The sequence below is a fragment of the Meles meles genome, chromosome 14 (assembly GCF_922984935.1).
Source record: "Meles meles chromosome 14, mMelMel3.1 paternal haplotype, whole genome shotgun sequence".
Lineage (NCBI taxonomy): Eukaryota > Metazoa > Chordata > Mammalia > Carnivora > Mustelidae > Meles > Meles meles.
The window spans coordinates 5,646,317-5,666,476 of NC_060079.1; positions in this window are offsets into that span (position 1 = coordinate 5,646,317).

Genomic DNA, 20,160 nt, shown 5'->3' on the forward strand with positions numbered 1-20,160 from the left:
TTTTTCTCCCAATGTATAAGCTTGTCTTTTCATTCTCTTGAGTGTTTTGCAAAGCAAAATTTTTAATTTTGATGCAGTCCAATATATAGAGTTTTTCTTTTATTGATTGTGCTTTTTGTGTCAAATCTAAGAATTCTTTGCTTAGCTGTGGGTTCCAAGACTTTCTCCTCTTTTTTTTTGCCCTAAAAGTTTTAAATAGAATGATTCATTTTGAGTTAATTTTTGTGTAAAGTGTGAAGTTGGATGACAATTCCTTTATTTGCCGGTGGATGTCCAGTGCTCCAGCACCAGTTGATGAAAGGCTACCCCTTGCCTCTGCTGAATCACTTCTGCACCTTTGTAGAAGGATCAGTTGGGATATTTGTGAAGGCCTATGTCTAAATTCTCTATTCTGTCCCGTTTATCTATGCATCTAACCTCTGCCAATATCACACAGTGTTGATTATTTTAGCTATGTAATAAGTCTTGAAACCAAATTCCAGAAAGATATTACATAGAATAATATCTAAGCCATTGTAGATATCAAATACTCATTTTATATATGTGTATGTATATATATATATGTACTTTACATTTTTGTTTGCATTAAGCCAGACTATCAGACTATCAGAGAACCTGAGATCATCCCTCATATTATTCTTCAGTGTGGTATGTCTTGTCCTCATGCTGGTAAGTGGATCATTTCCTTTGTTGGTGCTCTGCTAGTGATAACACCACTACCCCTATGGTTCTCCACTTTCCACTCTGCCACTCTGCACTCACTTTGGGGTGAGAAGGCATTGTTAACATTTGTTTCCAAGTCTTTGTTCCTCTACTCTCTTATGCACAAGTTTCTCCTTTGATGCTTATTTTTCCCAAACGTATTATCATTTCACCTTGTTTTTGTGATTGGCCAATTTCCTCGTTGCTTCTCTCATTCATTACAGATGTGAATGTCTGGTTCAAGTTCTTCTCCACCCAAGGTCATGAGTCCCTTCAGCACCCTGGCTTTGCATTCAATCTAGTCATCAAAGTTATGGCAGCCACTTGTATGTGACCATCAAATTCTCTTTTCCCCCACCTTTCTCTCACTTCACACTTTTTCTTCAGCTATGGGAAGCCTTCTCATTTCTTAGAAGCCTTATATGCCTCTGTTACTTTTCTATGTGTTTCCTACCATATTCACCCATTTTCCTATTCAACTCAAATTCCATGTTATTACTTCAATCATACCTGTAACAAATTCTCAGATCTTTTCCCATTGCCCATCACTTTCACTTCTACATGGTAATTCCCTCTTGCAGATTAGTTCAGCTGTACATATCCACACACATTTGCTACTGGCGCACCACTAAGGAAGAATCACACAAATATCCAGGAAGATATCACTACAGATCCACATTTCCATTCCTCCGCTACAGATCCACATTTCTATTCCTCCACAGGGTTCTGATTCTATTTGGAACTCCTAGTCATCATTTTCCCTCATCTCCAAAGGGGTATTTCATACCTCCCCAGGCCTCTGAACATCCCACTTCCCCATGTATGACATCACCTCTTCATAGACAAGTCTTCAGATGAAAACCCTGCCAACTTTTTGCCACCAAATTAACATATGGACCCAGCCTACACCATCTTCCTTCATTCATTTTTAAATGGAAAAGAAGAAGCTTCTTTCTCAAAATACAACTCTTTATCCTTGCTCTACATCAGACCTCTTTCACCTCACTCAGGAATAACATTCTGTGAATTGCTTCTTCCAACTCCTCTCTGCATTTTCATCTTTCTGCAATTTTCATCTTTGCTAACATACCCTGTGCACATGTATGTAACACTTCATATCCCTGTCATCTTAAAAACAAAAACAAACCTATCTTTGACCCCACATTTCTTTCCACCACTGTCCTCTGTCCTTTCTATCACAACCAAACCAGTTGTAATGGTTCCCAGAGTTACCCTTTTCATATTCTCACCTCCTATTCACTCCTCAATCAAACTAAGTTTTGCTTCTCTTCCCAGGACTTTAATGATACAGTTTTTCCCAAAAAAGCACCTCACACTTTTTGTTGCTGATCTGATGGAAATACTTTATTTAGTGTATGACGGCCTTCTCTGTGAATTGTTGACCAGTCCTTTATAAAAACATTCTCTTCTCTTGGCTTCCTTGGTACCACGCTTTCCTGATTTTTCTCCTTCCACGGAGATGTTTATTATTTGTCACTCCTCTGCAAATCCCTGAGATATTGATGGTCCTCAAGCTTTCTACCTGAGATTCTCCATTCTTCTTCTATCACAGAAACATATTGGCAATACAATTCCCCTAGTCTCCTAGCTATAGGCTTGGTCCTCTCATCATTACTTCGGTCGTCGGCACTCAGGGTTAGCTTCATGAACAAATGAAGCAAATGGCTCCCTTTTGCAGTCAGGCAGGCCCTTGTTCTTTTTTTTTTTTAAATATTTTATTTATTTACTTGACAGAGGGGGAGAGAGAGAGAGAGATCACAAGCAGGCAGAGAGTCAGGCAGAGAGAGAGGGGAGGAAGCAGGCTCCCCACTGAGCAGAGAGCCCGATGTGGGACTTGATCCCAGGACCCTGGGATCATGACCTGAGCTGAAGGCAGAGACTTTAACCCACTGAACCACCCAGGCACCCCAGGCCCTTGTTCTTGCTTAGAAGGTCCACATGTTTGGTTTCACTCTCTGCTATTGCCGTTTTGAAATTCTTCATTTTTGAACAAAAGGCCTCACGTTTTCATTTTGCACTAAGCCCTGAAAATTGCATAGCCAGACTTGCCTACACTCTGTACATTCAAAGTCTTAATGATTCAACCTGCTAAAGGTTCCCTGAATCACCATTTTCCAGCCCTACTATTCTTCTGGTTGGCTATCTTCATCCTTTGCCAAGATGGTTGCAACAGTTCTGCCTGGACCCTCTTTCTAATCTTACTCATCTTTAATTTAATTCTAGGAAATACAAAAGGAACAGAAAAATAAAAGTTTGGGTGAAGTCAGTATCTAAAAGGCAAATCACAAACTCTTTTAATACTTAACTTCAGCTAAGCCAGCTTTTGGCTATGAGCTTTCTTGTAGCTGATGCACAAGGAGTAACTCTACTTTACATTTTTTGACTGCTATATAGTATCTCATCATATAAACATACTAAAATCTATTGTCTTAACGTGCTCTTAATGATGGACACATTCTCTTAATGTTGAAACACGTAGGTGTTTCCAGTATTTGGATAGTTCCCAGTTATCTGATATCTGTAGATAATGTTATACTAAATAGCTTCATTCATGTCTCTCTATGTACTGGATATAAGAGCTTCTTCAAGAGAATTTCTGGGAAAACAGTCCAACAGTTTCAGTTTCGCTATAGCATAAAATTCTTTTCATAGTAGTTAGAGCAATTTACATTCCCACCAGCAGTGTAGATTTACTGTGACTCATTATCCGCCAAGCTTGGTATTGGCAGGATCGATGTAAAAGACATGCCTGCTCTACCATTTTGCTTCATTTTGCATTCCTCTGCTGACGAGAGAGGATGGCCAACTTTCATATATTTATCAGAATATTAGGTTTATTTTTTGGATACCCATTCTTTCTACTTTTTGCTACTTATAGATTTGTGAGAGTTCTGTACATTGTAGATACTAATGTTTTTTCAATTATTTATAGGAAAAATACGTTCTTCCAGTTACTTGTCTCTGCACTTGGTTATGTTCCCTTTGGTTGTACATAGTTTTAAAAACGTATTCTTGCTCAATTTATTGATCTTTTTTTCTTGGTGCTTGCTTTTTGTATCTTATTAAAACAATTAAATAAGTAAATAATGAAAAAAATCACCTTCCCTAATCCAAGATCATAGATATATCCTTCTACATATCATCTACATATTGAAAGGGCTGCTTTTCATGTATGGATCTTAGTCATATAGAATTCATTTAAGTAAGGTTGTAATATAAGAATCTTATTTACTTTGCAGTATTATTTTCCCAGTGATTAAGAATGACGCTAGTGTCATATAGCTTGTCCACATATTTACATGAATTCTGACCTCTCCTTATCAAATTTCTAACTGCTAGAGACTGACTCCTTAATTACTCTCTCTGTTTTTAGCTTTATAAAAATTATTTTGTAAACATGGCTCCTTCCTCCTTTTCCTCCACCTTCTCTCTCTTCCTTTGATTTTTAATTCTTTCCCCCTTTTGTCTTAGTTATAATAATCTTGGATATTTCTTACTTTTCCTCATGAACTAGGGCTCAGTGGTCAAGTTTCATTAAAAAATACCCTCTTTGGTAATTTGACTAAAATATGTAGGTTAGTTTGTGTACAACTGACATCTTAAAAATATTTACTCCTATCCGCAACTGCTACCACAATATAACAAAATGATATCTATCTCTATTTATTTTGGGTTTTTATGTCCAATAACTTTTTATAGATTTACTTACAAAGGTCTTGAACAACTTTTGTTAAATGTGTTCCTAAATGCCATATAGTTTTTGTTGATAATACCAATCACATGTTATTCTACTCTATTATTTTTTCTCTTCTTATAAAAACTCTCCACTATTTTCAAATAAATATTTAGCATCTTTCTCTCCAATTTAAAAACTTTAGCTTTATAGATTTTTATTATATTTTTCCTTGTCTGGATTTGTTAGGAAGGTTAAATTTACCTCATAGAATAAGCTACATAATTTTCTTTTTCTATATTCTCTGAGCAGTTTGCCTGGATGTTTTCTTAGAAATGATCTACAGAAACCTCTAGTCTTGTCATTTGAAGGGAGAATCAGGAGAGACTAGAATGGAAATTTATTTTCTTTAAAAATTATTGCCTTAAGTTAAAAAAATATATATTGGGACAATTTTGGTAAGGTTAATTTTTCTAGATAGTTTATGTCATCTATATTTTCAAAATTTTGGTATGTTGTGTATAGTGCTTTTCTCATTTAAAATCTTTCTCTGTTCAATGATTCATTAGTTGCATATAACACCCAATGCTCATCACAACATGTGCCCTCCTTAATTCTATTAACTGAGTATTGTTAATTTTTTCATTTCCTGACTGATCCTGAATTTCTTTTGCTCATTCTGTTCAGATTATCATCTATTTTTAATCCTTTCAGAGAAAAGTCTAAACATCTATATTACCTATATATTTTTCTAACAAAGTAGAACAGTATTTAGTCCCTCTATTCTTCATCCTGAACTACAGGAACCTTTGCTTTTTAACTCTTCTCCTCTTCTTATTTCTTCTTACTATTACATGCAACTTGAATATTTCTATGATCTATAAGTAATTAAATTTGGTAAGATTTTTTTAAATCATAGGGGCACCTGGGTGGCTCAGTGGGTTAAGCCTCTGCCTTCAGCTCAGGTCATGATCTCGGAATCCTGGGATCAAGCCCCATATTGGGCTCTCTGCTCAGCAGGGAGTCTGCTTCCCCCACTCTCTCTGCCTGCCTCTGCCTACTTGTGATCTCTGTCCATCATATAAATAAACAAAATCTTTAAAAAAATTTAAAAAATTACAAAAGATTTTTTTAATCATTGTTCTTTATTCACTATTGTCTCTGACATTGTATGTACATTCAGTTCCTTTTAACCACTTTGCTTCTTGGCGAAATATACCTTTTGGAGCACTTTTAGTAAGTATGTGTCATTTTTAAAGTCTTAGAGGTCTGTGTTATTTTTAAAGTCTTAGAACTCTTCTATATACTTAGAAGTATATATATACATACATATATATAATCTTTATTCTGTACTACCTGTCAAATGATAATATAGATGGGTATAGAATTGAAGTTGATACTGTTTTTTCTCTCAGTAATTTGAAAGCTATGCCTCACTTCTCTCTGACCTATACTGTTGATCATTAAAATAATTGCCATTGTTATATAGGTAATTAGTCTTACTTTAACTTTTTTCCCTTTCTATTTAGGTGTGGATTTTGTTTTTAAGTCTTGCATGGAACTTAGAATGGATGATCAATCTAAGAGCTCTGTACCTTTCTTCATTCTGAAAAATTCTCGGCTCTTAGTCCTTGTCAATAAACATGGCTTGCAGCCTACTTCCTCTGCTCTTTGTGTTCCTCTATTCTTAACTAGAATTTGATTTATCCTGGAGCTTTATCTGTCTTCCACTTTACTTAACTGCTCTTTCACATGTTCAAAAATCTATGTCTTTTTGGAACACACTCTGCATAGGTGTCATAGTACTGTCTTTCAATTCCCTACTTCTTGGAATGTTTTGGAAGTTGGATTCATAGGCAGAACTTCCCTAGGAGTACCTTTTCTTTTCTTTCTCTCTCTCCCTTTCTCCACACACACATACATGTACATGCACACAAACACACACACTCTCTTTACTTACCTTTATGGAAATTGCAGTTGTACACATCTCTCTCAGGAATCCCACTCCTGAGTCCTACTTTATGATGGTGTAGAAGTCCTACACTGAAGTCATAGTGGGGACATAACTGACCCTATTGCTGTGGCATCAGGCATCTCATTTTAGTTCCTAGAAAACAGACTGAGGCAATGTTCTCATGCCTTCCTAGACATACAATTTAGTATAAATCATAAGTTAGCATACATCGTAGTCTCAGCTAACATAAGCTAAGCTAAATTAGAATACTTTGATCAGTTATTCCTTTCTTCATTCATTTAACCAAAGTGAATCATAGCTGTTTAGGTGTAATTGCACCAGGAGGACCCTCCAACCATTGACCGTACAGAACTTGCCACCATATTTCTGCTGGCCTTTTACCAAGAACCTCAGTATGACTCCTGTATTTTTTGGTGTTTTTTTTGTTGTTGTTGTTTGTTTGTTGTTTTTTAAGGAAGTCACATTTTACTGTGGGAGAAAAACAATAAGTATACAACTATGGAAATACAAACATAGAAATGTAATTATTACAGTCACACACTAGAGTATAGTGTGTATAAACCCAACTTGGAGGTAAGTTTGGGGAGTGCATAATGAAATGTCTCAAGATAGTAATAATTCAACACTGAAATTTCACTTCTTTATTAAAGTTGGTTATTTTCTCACACAAGTCCTTCAACATGGGAAGCAAGGAAGCCAAAGTAAATTAAAGCTAAAAGTGAAAGTCTTAAAGATAAAATACTCACTATTCTGGCCGTGTACAGAGAAGTGTTGCCCATTCCTACTGTAGGGTAGTTGTTGTGCCTCCTGAAGTGGTCCTCCAAAGGGAGAATGTATTCCAAGCATCAGAAGGTATGCTCGCACAGGATTGTGCAGACCCCATGTAAAAAAAGAGACATCAAGAGAGGCACAGGACACTTTTGCACCTACCTTCAGTCTGATTTCATACTATCTGGCACATGGAATGTCAGACTTAAAAGGGTCCTTCAAGTCTGCCTTCATTCTACAAGAACTAAGAGGTAGAATATACCCACATTAGTGGAAGAGCCAATACTTTAAAACTTGGACTCAGAAGAGTAAATGAAACAAATTCCAGAATCATCTAACACTGATATTAAGGACTTTATTTTGGATTAAATAAAATAACTCAAAGGATTAAGCACAGAGCCTGGAAATAGCCAGTTTTTAGATGAATATGTGGATAAATGCTCACTTAGAATCATTATGCTTTACATTTTATTTAAAGAGCAAACTGCTGTGGTTGATGTGTGCCCCTTCCATTAGCAAAGTATGGGTCTGTTCTTCTCACTCTATGGGCTGTATGGAAAAAAATTCCTGAACCCACAGGACAATAAACCTCAAATTTGGGATGCCTGGGTGACTCGGTCATTAAGCATCTATCTTTGGCTTGGGTCATGATCCCAGGGTCCTGGGATCGAGGCCCGCATCAAGCTCCCTGCTCAGCGGGGAGTCTGCTTCTTCCTCTCCTACTCCCCCTGCTTGTATTCTCTCTCTCTCTCTCTGTCAAATTAACAAATAAAATCTTAAAAAAAAAAAACCTCAAATTTATTTTATATGAACTTTGTTACATTTCATTTTGACCTCATGTCCCTTCAGGGTCATTTCACTACCAAGATATGGTCACCTTACATTTCTATTGCTAAAATTTCACAAAGGCATCATATCATGTTTTACATTGGTTACATTAATATTCTGCCTTCTTAGATTACTTGTCGGTTGTTGTAAGATCTGTTTTATCATCTTAGTCCTTATTTTTTATCAAACTGGCTCATCCCAGATATGTTCAACTGTTTGCTCAGTAAAAGTCTTTTGAAGTTATGTCTAATAATTCAGTGCACCAAGGTCCCTTAAATATCTATAATGAGCAAAAATATGTAACACTTCAGTTAATGATTGTGTTGTTAACTTGATCCCTTTTTAAAAACTAAGAGAAAGTATTGTACATATATACGATGAACTTACCTTAACATAAAGAGAATGTTGGGGTTTGCAATTTCCCCTATATCACACACAAATCTGCAGACTCCAAGAGGAGGTGTTGGGGCAGCAAATGGAAATGGCAGTCCCCAGCGGCATTTTCTTTTCCTTTGTGTACACAGTAGGCAGGTGTCATGATTAGACTTGACAGCTCAAGTTTGGAACTCCAAAGGGAAAGCCAGAGGACAAGGAGTCAGTGAGGTGGAAAGGAGAAATGGAGCTGAGGGAATATGGGAAGGGGCAGGGTCTGTGTGATATAACTTGGACCCAGGCCAGGAACTACTGTCAGGGCTTGGGTCCAAGCAAAGCTGGCGATGTTCTCTCTCCTGTGTCTGAACTCCTATGGATTGAAAGGGAGACACAAATGATAGTGTGCATAGTTTTGTATTCATATTTGAAGAGTTTGTTTGCTTTTTTGTTTTAATGACAACGATCAGGATTACCTAGAATGTGAGTTCTAGGACACAAGATTTATACCAAGGAGGAACTGAAATTCAGAAACTACATGTCACATTTTCATTTGGCTCTTATATGATGTGTATATAATAGTTCCTGATGGAATACAGATACAGTGAAAAAAATTCTTCCAGAATATTTAAGGCCTGATCTTTACTGAATTTAAAACTTTTCTAACACTGGAATATAGTAAGCCTCAAAAGCATACAAAAATTAAAATTACCTGGTAAGGTATACAATTTAAGTTTCATAAAAAAATAAATAAACAGTTTTTAAAATGTATCATTAGACCTTTTATTCAACATAAATATATCATAAAATGAGGTGTATGTACTAAGTATCCATCATCTTCAATCATTTGAAAACAAATGGGCTTATCAATAGGAGAAAATAATGCAATACATCGGTTTATACAAACCAATGTGTTCTTCTTTTAAAATTATTTTAGAACATGTTAGTACTCATATTTTATTTTTTAAATGTGTTATTTTATTATTTTTTAATAATCTCTACACCCAGCGGAGGATGGGGGTGTTTGAACTCACAACCCTAAGATCAAGAGTTGTATGCTCTTCCAATTGAGCCAGCCAAGGAACCCCACAAACCAATATGTTCTAATTGCCAATTATTTCACTGGAAATTGGAATTTGCATTGGACACTCATTTTTGTTAAAAAATGCAATAATTTTAAAAATAACCATTTACTTATTCACAGTCAGTAGTTTTTGCTATACAGGTGGATTGTGGCAAAATCGTATCATCAGGATTGGAATCTGTAGGAACCAAAGGAAGAGAAAAAAAGCTCTTTAGAAAAGATTCATCTATGGCATCAGCTTCGTGGTGCTATGGCTTTCTCCTCCTGACTTCTATTTTCACCTATCCATGCAAAGAATCATCTTCTTAATAGCAAATATCTATGTACCATGAGATTGATTAGCTGTTTTTAAGATGAAGTCATTTTGATCCATTCGTTATTACCCTCATGATGCTGAATGTTACATACGGGTCACTACCCAGTCATTGACAGCCTGGTCATTCACAGCATCACCATGCAAGAATTCATCTTTACTCTGGCACGACATCACCCACCACCAGACCATCCTCACATCATCAAGACAAAACCACACCATCAAAATTTCGTTTTCAATTAATTCAGCAACAGTATTTCAAGAACAGAGTATAAAGAGAGATATTTATGGAACAATTATGTATGTTTCCTAAAAATTTAGACTAAGATAGATAAGTGATCTACTGTTCTCCAAGCATTAGTCAAACAGAAATTGTGGTCTGATACTTGAGATTCAGTTAATACTTTAATAAGAATAAGAATGGTATATGTGAAGGGAATAGCAAGAGAGAATGTCAGATAATTAGAAAATATCACGGAAAGAAGAAAATTGACTCTCAAGGAAGCTGGAATCACACCAACAGTAATGTTGCCAATTTCCTAATGTTATCATTCTAGGTACTCTAACATGACTCTCTGTATAATTTAGATATCTTACTGCTGAATCCAATCTCAAAGGCCACTTGTTTGCCTGTGTTTTGTGAATGGCCCGGGAGGTCTACATCCTGTCACTGCTCAAGGTCACCTTCCTTTAATTACTTTAGTACCTGCTAAGGTTTCTCCCCAGATTTGATCCAGTTGTTGAACCCTACTAGATCCCAAATCAGGCCTATTGGTGATACCACAAGTGCTCTGGAACTAAAGTTCCCATCTTGACATTACAGGCTCACTTTCAGATTCAACAGGTGAATTTTTCAGAATCTAGTCATTTTAAATATTATTCTGCCTCAGAATAATTAGGTACCCATTTTCTATAGGCTGTTTTGTTATCAGGAATTTGAGCAAGAAATCAACCGCTCTGCAGTTAAAGCTAAAAATTATTTTAATCTCTAATTAAAGTATAGTTAAAGAAACTAAGAAATTATCATTAAATTAAGAAAGCTTTTAAAGGTTCATAAATTGCATATAATTTTTAGAAAAATCTAATAATAATCAAATCATTATTATATGAAGCATACTCTTTGTACTCTTTTCTTTGAAATGTTGATTTCACTAGAAAAAAAAAACCCACTGGATTTGTGTGGGGAAAAAAAAAAAAAATCATCCTAACTTGGAGTTTGTATGAGATGGAATGTTTCAGTGAGTAGGAAGTGAAAAGTCTTAGAAAAATATCATCAACATGATTTCCTGAGTTTCTTTCTTTGCCTGATTCAAACATTTCCCCATACCCTTCTGTTCTATCATCTGATGTAATATATAAACCTCCAGCATATGTGTAAACATGCCTCCAAAGAATGTTGAGGTAATAGTTTTTCCGGAGCTGAACTTGAGTTGTTTACTGGCCTGTGTTTGTACACAGCCTGAACTGTGTTCTGACCACTAATGGCAGGCTCTGTTCCCAGTTCCCAAATCAGCCAGTGTTGAAAGTACCCACTGAGAACCCAGTTGCGACATCATATGGACCCTCCTGTCCATACCACTTTGGTTTTAACATCACTAATTACTCTAAGTTTTATCATTCCCCTTCGCTTTGTCTGCACATGCATCCATTTGCCTGGCTTGTTCCTGGACTGTGTCACCCCAAGGCACAAACTTGAGTCTTCACAAATGTAGTACCCCACAATTAATATTTGTTCAGTAGTCTATAAGTCACTGAATGGATGAGCAGATACAAAAAATGGCCTGTACCTATTTCCCCAATTGATGCCTTCACTCATCCTAAAATTTCCATGACAACCGATAGCTGTTTGTGTACTTTGGGAATAGCAAACCCCTAAAAGCTGTTATTCTACATGGCTTAAATATAAGGTAATGTTGAGAATCAACCTTCCTAGAGTGAAATTAAGGGATGGTTCAAATGTTATTGTTTATGCAGTATTGCTTATAAATCTGGAAGTACATACAGAAAAGAATCTAACTCAGGACACAGCCAAACTGACCTGGTGATCCTAAGACTAAGAGCAAAATTATAAATAGAAATGACAAGCTGTTTGATCTTTAGTCCTCAGTTGTTCTTCCTTATTAGAAAATTACATGTCCTGAGTATTTGACATACCAATACTCTTTCTTAGTTGAAAAACTAGATTTATATATAAAGGGAGAGAGATTTTTAAACATCATTCCAAACAACTAAAATGTTACAAATGCATGCACAGCCATAAACAGAAATAAAATAAAACAAACCACTTTAATTAAGGCCATTTCCCTAACAGTTTCTACCTGGGAAGATGCGATCGTTTGGCATTGCTTGGGAATCACACCTCAGTTAAGTAAAAGGAATGATACTAGTTTAGATGGCTCAGAATGGCCTTGGGCACTTAAATAAATGCCTTTGGGGATATACATGTGCTTGGTAGATTTGTTTATGTAATATCTAAAACTTCTCCGTTTAAATAGAAAATGGTCACACACTGTTTCTTTTTATCTTGTAAGGCAGAAAAATGACATGTGAGGCATAGCCTTGAAAAAAAGTCAATGTATAAGTGAATAAACACTCTTATCTTCAACACTGCAATGGAGAGTCAAATCAGCGTGGAGGTGCAAGGTGATATTCTCTTTGACACTGGAAATTATTCATCAAGTGTACTCTTAAATTTATAATTGTTTTCTGTGTTTAAAAGATTTTTCTGTGAAGGTGTTAGCTAATCTATCTGACTGATTTGATAATGGAAGTGAATGAATTACCTCTTCCCATCTTTGGCCCCAAGCAACTCTGCTTCTACAAACAAAAGTACCTAAATGTATGTTAGTTCGTGAAAACAAAACGGAGAGGCTAGGATTTAAGACTACATTCTCAAGTCTGAGAAATTGTCTTTGTCTACAGGAGCCTAATGGATACGATGACTGAATGTGAGTGGAATCCTGGACAGGATCCTGGAACATAACATTTGGTAAAAACTAGGGAAATAAGAATAAACTATGGGCATCAGCTAATAATAATTCATCAATATTGGTTCATTAACTGTGGCAAAGGTCTCATGGTGATATAAGATGTTAATAACAGGGGAAAATGAGCATGGGGTATATGGAAATGCAGTATGACGTGCACAACTTGTCTATAAATATAAATCAAAATCTATTCTAACATAGAAATTACTTAAAAATTCTTTCTACAACATCAAATTCTCTTCTAAAATAGGAATTTGCTCTTACTGACTGAATTATTTTGACCCAGATTGAGTATTTTTAAGTCCCAGTTATCCTGCAGTCTGTAGTTACACTACAGTCAAAATTAGTCTGAATATTTGTATGCAATCTAATTAAGAGAGAGAGTTGAACCTATGATAAAATGTCTCCCACCTTTGGTTTTATAAAACAATGTAATTTTCTATGCTTATTTTCATGTGATTAATAAAACATCTAGGTGAAACGGAGTTGATAAAATATACCAAAATTATAAATCATTATTAGTTGTTAAACATAAAATAATTGATAATCAAATTTAGGATTAGACAAAATATCTCTTCCAAGGCCACCTGGCTGGTTCAGTCGATAGGAACATGTGATTCTTGATCTCAAGGTTGTTGAGTTTGAACCCCTCACTGGGTGGAGAGATTATTTAAAAATAAAATCTTTTAAAAAATGTCTCATCTGGGGAACCATTGCACTATGGAAATAGCTAATTTTTAACAGCATTTTATGGTATTCATTAGGAGGGACAATATGAGGGAATCATCATATTAAAGGAAAGGGGGGAGCCCATGGCAATTAAAAGTATCTATGACACAAAATAATTATAACTTAAACATAGTCTAAGTAACTTTCTGTGCCCTCAAGGCTAAGTGTAAATTATAATTGAATATATGTAAAATAATTGTGGGAGAAAATATAAAATGCTTTTATATTTTGCAAAAAATACTTTCTTGGAACGTTGTGTGTAAATTGAACTATATTTGAAAAGATAAATGAGGAAAACTTACACCTGAAAAGAAAAAGTATATGGCTTAGCAAGGTCATACATGAGCCAAGACTGCTTTTTAAGACAGTGTCCTACAAAGTGAACAATTGTAGGCATCAGAAATTACAAGAGCACTCTGCGTCTTTTATCAAATGATCCTACAAACTTATTCATTTCTAAAATGTTTCTCTCACTAATAAATCTTTACCAAAGCTATGGATGATAAAGATGGAAACAGTGTGTGTGTGTGCGCGTGTGTGTGTGTGTGTGTAAAATGTCCAAAATTAACAGTTTAATGTCATAAAATTCATTGAAGTGAGGAGTCTGCATTTGTTTTATTTACAACGTATGCTTTCCATAGTATCTAATGGTATTATGTATGTCACGTGCGCATGCGTAAAGCAGGTCACGCGTAATGTAGCCTCATGAGATACACAGAGAAAGCTTTCAACCAAATGATTAAATCAGAGACCCTACGTGTTTATGCCCTTACCCTGCAGAGCTAGGTTATCATTTATGGGCTGTTTGGATTTCTTTTAGCCTGCAACAGGGAATAGAATTGTGTTAAATCTTCTATGTGGTTAGATTTGTGAAATGCAGCTCTAAATTTAAAACGTAAAATTTTTACTTAACTCACTACATTGACATAATTTTGAAGTGGATTTTTTCCCTTTGTGATAAACCTCTGACAGCAGTGGTTTCTTGTCAGCTCTCTGCAGTGTGGCTGGCTCCTTAAGAAATTAAGAATAGAGCTTCCCTATGACCCTGCAATTGCACTACTGGGTATTTACCCCAAAGATACAGATGTAGTGAAAAGAAGGGCCATCTGTACCCCAATGTTTATAGCAGCAATGGCTACGGTCGCCAAACTGTGGAAAGAACCAAGATGCCCTTCAACGGATGAATGGATAAGGAAGATGTGGTCCATATACACAATGGAGTATTATGCCTCCATCAGAAAGGATGAATACCCAACTTTTGTAGCAACATGGATGGGACTGGAAGAAATTATGCTGAGCGAAATAAGTCAAGCAGAGAGAGTCAAGTATCATATGGTCTCACTTATTTGTGGAGCATAACAAAGAACATGGAGGACATGGGGAGATGGAGAGGAGAGGGAGTTGAGGGAAACTGGAAGGGGAGATGAACCATGAGAGACTATGGACTCTGAAAAACAACCTGAGGGTTTTGAAGGCGGGGGGGAGGTTGAGGAACCAGGTGGTGGGTAATAGGGAGGGCACATACTGCATGGAGCACTGGGTGTGATGCCAAAACAATGAACACTGTTATGCTGTAAATAAACAAATAAACGAAAAAAAAATATGCAAAAAAAAAAAAAAAAAGGTTGGTAACAGAAGCTTCCGTAGGCCACCTCCACCTGAGGGCCTGTTTCCAAAAGGAGAGAATCCTGACATCAGCCTCACCGCGCGCTGTGGTTCCAGGGCACAGACTGATCAGAGTGTTTGGGGGGAAGTGCATACAGGTGAAGTTTTGCCTGAAGGGCTTATTTAGAGAATGGAAGGAGGAACTAAATATTCTGAACAGGCTGCACATACAGCGTTCCCACTGATGGAAAGGGGAATCTTGAACATAAAGGAACCTGCATTGTTCAGCAAAGTTCCGGCAGGGTGATGTGGGTCCAAGAATCTGGATGTTCGGGAACATCCCGAAACACAGTTCCATACAGGAAAATGAAGCCCATTTCGAAGGGAGTAATTTTTTTTCTTTTTTCTTTTCTTTTTTTTTTTTTTTGGTAGTTCAATTTTTTAAAAAGATTTTTTTTTATTTTGACTTAAATGATTTTCTTCATTTTAATGTATTTATGGTGAACTATGGCATCCCACATCTATTTATAGCATTTGCATATCTGTTTGAAAATCGGGGTAGGATCTATTTCTGAACCATGGAGACTGCCTTCAGATGATGGGTGACGTGTCTCAAATCCACGCCAATTTGTGACACAAAGTGCTCCTGGAAAGGCCAAAATGTTAAAAGACTATTGGAAAGCACACATATGGTTTTTGAAAGAAAAGGGAGAAAGAAACAGAACATTTCCATGCCCCAGCAGAGAAAGTCTCCGGCAGAAAGTACTTCATTTTAATAAAACTTCTCTAGCCAGACTGAAACCCGAGTTGAGGTTATTTGCAAGTGATGCCCGTAATCGCTATGCAGCGGGAGTGATTACTGGGGTTACTTGTTCCCCCACTATATGATGCGGATCTTAAATGGCTCCTGGGGCAAATAAACCTCAGTTTACTTCGCTGTCAAGGGAGAAGAAGAGGCGTCCAGCTTTGTGCTTTCCTTGCTCCCCTGCACACCGACCCCTTCCCCACTGCGCTTTCTTCAGACCTTGGGTTGTATCTTTAAGTCATAATGGGACATAACAAATGAACTGAACCCCCTGAGGCCATGTAGCTCCTGCTCACACTCGTAATGATTTTAAAATGTGTGGCTGCATCTTGAGAAAGAACAGACCTTGACATAATATCCGTTATCAAACGCCGGTAATTGACACAGAGACAGGCTGCGCTTTACACTGGGTTATAATGAATCTGCTCCAGTGACCTCAAAGCCTGCACTTCTGAGCAATTCACTACTCAAGTCTTGATGCTTTGTCAACTACTTCAGGAGAAATGAATTACGAATGAGGTACTAATGACGTATTTCATCACCTGTTTACCTTCAGTGATCAGTTGCCCTTCTTTAATTTACCAGAAAGACATTTTTTTGAAGCTACTGTCAGTTGGAATGGCCTCTTGTTTGAAGTGGTTATAAAGTAACACATACCTGAGGAAACTTGGCTTTTCGGGCAGCCTACTGGTTCTGGTATTAAAGTACTACAGAGAGAAAAAGAGAGAGAATGAGACCAAGGACGAGAGAGAATCAGGGTTTCCTAAAGAAGAGAAAAAAAGTTTGAATGCTCAGGATTTCTTCTATTAGTATGTTTTACATCTCAAGTAGGGATTGCCAGTAAAGTTAATCCATCAGATATAAATTCTCCTAATTTAGAATCAACACCAAAGCAGAAATACCATATTATCTGTGATGGCTTTCATTTCAGAAACCACATGTATGTGGGTGGTAGGATCACAGAGACATCATTATATCAAAGAAAGATCAAAAGAATGGAGTTCAGATCCCAGCCCCATATGACATTAGTGACCACTTATCCTACTTCATTTTTAATTTCCTTATCCCTAAAATGGCGAAGCAAATGTCTTTCCCATCGGATTGTTGTACAAATAATAAGACAAAATTAGAAAATGGTTTTACCCAGTCTGGTACTGAGTAAGCAGTCGTAAATGTCATTTCCTTTCTCTTCCATTTTCACAGCTATTTATATTCAGCCTAATTTATTTCAAATCAATAGATACATGTGCTGCGGGGAGTAGAAAAACATCATTAAATAACCATAATAGCCAAACAGCTATTAAATAAGGTAGAAGAAAGTGAGCAATTTAAGAACTTTATTTGCTATTTATTTAAACTTTAGATTTATTTTCTTTTCCCATTCTTCATTCATTGTCATATAAAAATATTATATTAAATGTCATAAAATCTAGTTTAATATATCCCAGTTTCTAATCTTAATGTAATTCACCCCTGAGAAAATGGCAATGACTTACAATTACCTACCACACAGAAATCTAAGCTCTACCTGGTTGATTCTGCAATGACTAACTGTATGGGTAGACACGAAATTCACATGTGACAGAAACTCAGCTCCAGTCAGCTTCGACTAGTAGGGAGTATGTTGGTCCCTTCACCTAAGAAGGGAGCAGATCTGCCTCAGGCATGGGGAGAGTCAGGAATGCAGATGATTCCTCAGGAACTTTTCCCTTCTTCAGCTGTAGGCTCTGTTTTCCATTTTCTCGGCTTCCCTTTTCTGGAGGCCCTCTCCACCGGGTGGCCAAGTTGACAACCAGCAATTCCAGGCTTACAATATCCCTCACAGCCAGCAAATCTGGTGAGAAGAATCATTTTTTTTCCCCCACAAAGTTCTAGCAAAAGCCTTGAGAAGGTTATGACTGGTCTAGCTGGATTTGTGCTCATTCTTGAACCAATCATTGTGGCCAGGTTGATATAGGACTCTGATAAGCCAAGCTAAGATTCTGTGGCCACTTCCGATGTTACAAGGGAAGGGAGTCAAATACATCAAACACATAAAATGGTTTTTTGCTAAAAGGATGCATTCAGTTGCAAGGAAACTGAATGAGAAATCCATTATACAGTTCCTCCTGCCAACTCTTGTCAAGCTCTTTAGCTGGCCTGGTCCATACATCCATTTTTACTTGGACACAGCTTCCCAGGGGTAGGGCATGATGGACTTTGGCTCTGGTCATCCAGTGCACCACATGGCCTCCCTGAATCTCTCCTGAAATTTCCATTTTTATAAGCTGCCCTGGTCTCCCTCCTGGTTTCTAAATCCTCTTGCCTCCTTACACTGTAGACTCTGCATCTGACCAATGACTTCTGACCAATGACTTCTTTGAACTCTTCAGCTGATTCCTGTACATGGCTAAGCTGATTACACTCCTTGATCCCTGTCACCCAAGTCACCTCAACTTACTCCGTCGGGCCTGATTTCTAAGGAACCCACATAAACTTCCCCCAAACTACCCTCCATCTTCTTTCTTGCTGCTGTCCAATGTCCAGAGGTATTTGTGTCCAAAGAGACTATGTTCTAAAATAGTCTTATTCTTTTTTACCTAAATTATTTTAAGTTCATTTTCTGTGACTTTTAATAGAGTCTAAATTAATACATTCTTTAATTTCTAGTTCCGCTAGTTTGTTCATATTTTTCTACCCGCCCCCCAACACACTCTCCTTCCTGACTATTGGGCTTTTCTATTACTTAGTGGGCCACAGAATGATGGCAAAGTGGGAAATAATATGAATTTGGAGTTAGAAAAACATGGTTTCAAGGACTAACTCTAATACTTTCAATCAGATGACTTCTTGCAAGTCACTTAACAAAGAATACTGAAGTACCCACAAAATGGAACACCATGCTCAGGGGGCTGGTGTGACACTCAGATAAGGTATTGCATTTTGGCCAACTGCAAATATTTTTCAATAGTATATACAATGTTATATACCATTTATTGTTTATATCACATACTTGCTCTCATGATGACTTAGTTTTGCTTCTTCAGCCAATAGAGATATATTTGAAAGAAAAGACCATGATTTATGAATTGTATACTGCTGACATAGCTTTAGGGACAAAGTAAATGCTCAATAAATATTTATTATATGTTGGCTCTGGAATATAACTTAAGGAGAAATATTTGGCAATTTGATCCTTTAAATTTGCATGTCAACCCAGTTATTAGAATAATCTAACTCCAAAGTCAAACCTTATCATTCAGGCAACATGGAAGAGATGAACAGAATTCCATTTACATAAAACTGGCCAAAAAGTGTTCTTAATTCAGTTTAGCTTGAAGAATATGGAGAAAGAAAGGCAATTTCAATGCAAAAATAACTACCCAGTATGTCATTATAAAGCTGGGAATATGTGAGGAACCTGTAACTCATTTTGGATTCAATGAATAGATTATATTCACCCAAGCTTCTGTCCTTCTGCTGTGTCAAGCAAAGAAAACCAATGTGACAGACAGACAGAAGGCAGATACATTAACAAGATCTGAAAACATCCTTCACATGAATGAAAGTTTTGTTCCAGTTGTCCCTGATTTAAACTGCTTTCCTGTCTTGTGTTTCACAGGACATCCCAGCATCCTTGTAATAAACTTCCATATTTATTTAAGATAACTTGAACTGGATAAAAATAAGCCCTGATAAGTAATTTAATGATGCCATTTCCAATATATGAAACAAATAGAAACTCCATCATTATTCACCTTAGGAAGGAAAACAAAATATTAGGTTTATGGTATTTGGGGAAATAATAGGAAGAACAAGGTGAGGGAGATTTTACCTCTGTGTATAGTGGGCATTTACCAGAGGAGACAATAGAACTTTCCTTGCACTAGGAAACAAATATCTTTTTGAATAGAATATTGTAGTTGCGTGCAGATTCCCAAACTGGACCCTCAGATTTGAGCCAAATTCCGGCACTGTTACATATTCGCCAGGTCACCATTCACAAGCCACATAACCTCTCTGTGACTCCTTTTCCTCTTAGTAAATGCAAACAATAATAGAATCTATCCCATAGAGTTGGTGTGGCAGTTAAAAGCTGAAATGGACCTACCATGTGTATACAGTGCCCTGCATACAGTAATATCCAATAGCTATAATTGTTGTTATTACTGTGGAAGTGAGGATTTTTGCGAGTTGAAGTTATGATGACAGATTGATAAGTAAATGCTTGGTCACCATCTGGGTAACTCCATGTCAGCTCAGCTAAGACGGAACACTTCTTCTTCTAGTGACCAGCCTTAGCAATGTGTGTCCCATTCCTG